Source organism: Stegastes partitus, unplaced genomic scaffold, assembly GCF_000690725.1.
Source record: "Stegastes partitus isolate 25-593 unplaced genomic scaffold, Stegastes_partitus-1.0.2 Scaffold356, whole genome shotgun sequence".
Taxonomy (NCBI): Eukaryota; Metazoa; Chordata; class Actinopteri; family Pomacentridae; genus Stegastes; species Stegastes partitus.
In genome coordinates this window covers 433904-435047 of record NW_007578087.1, presented here as the reverse complement: position 1 = coordinate 435047, position 1144 = coordinate 433904, and positions in this window count along the sequence as shown.

Genomic DNA, 1144 nt, shown 5'->3' with positions numbered 1-1144 from the left:
TTTTGTCAAAGTTTACCTTTATTAGGGGAGGGCCCATAGGTAGCAACCTCTGTGAGAAGATGCAGCTGAGCAGTGATGCCAGAGCTCCATAAATACAAATTAATGAAACCACTGCGAGCATGGCCACTGTGGAACAATGGTGTTAATCAATTAGGTGGACATTTTACTATTTATAAGGACGGCAAACATTGAACAATTTATATATTTTAATATGTTTTTATGAAAGACTTTCCCTAGAATGTAAAATGAGGTTTTGTCTATACTTACTTTCTAGTTCATACGGCAGTCGCTGCAGGGTGGAGAGCAGGAAGCAGACCAGAACAACCTCCATGACTGTTGTTAGAAACAGCAAGACCAGATTCCTGTAGGCAGCTGACACAAACAACAGAAGAATCGAAATCAGTACAAAAACAACAGCTTATTAAATTGTTCTATTAAACCAACAATGTGCTTAACCTTACCAATCAACATGAGGGACGCATTAATGACCAGGAGAGCAATGGCTCCTGCTGTAAAACCATAAGTTGCCTCTGTGGAGAGCTGCAGCAGGTTACCTGGAAAAGAAAATCTTGCAATCAAAATCTTGTGTGAATCAGAGAGATATATGTCATGTCACTCATTTTTATACTGACGTACCTGCAAATCTAAACCAGGTCCAAACTGCCCAAACTCCTGCATAGATGGACGAGATGACCGACCCTAACCGGCCACCTCCGGTGACTTGCAGCCTGCTGACATAGGCCTGGATGATTGCTCCAGAGATGAGGACCCAAGGGACACTCAGATGAAGGAGGGTAGGATTTGTACTGGACACACTTGAATGAAGAGCTGACAGAGATGCCACCCCATTTGAAAGGTAGAACAGAGCATCTGAGGCTTGGTCAGTTTGGGGAACCACCTCCTGGTCTTCCTGTTCAGACCTTCTGCACTTCAAAGCCTTCTTCAAACGCTCGGTGGAGATGGGCTGTCCTCCGACAGGGATGAGGGACTTTTCTGCAATGGTGTTGATGAGACGTGAGAAGGTGCCATAGATGGAGGCTGCAGTGAACAGGGAGGAAGCTACACCAAAGAAGATGTAGTAACCCTGGAGAGGAATCTGGGGGATTGTTGCGACTGTGAGCAGGACAAAGAGCAAGTTGTGGAT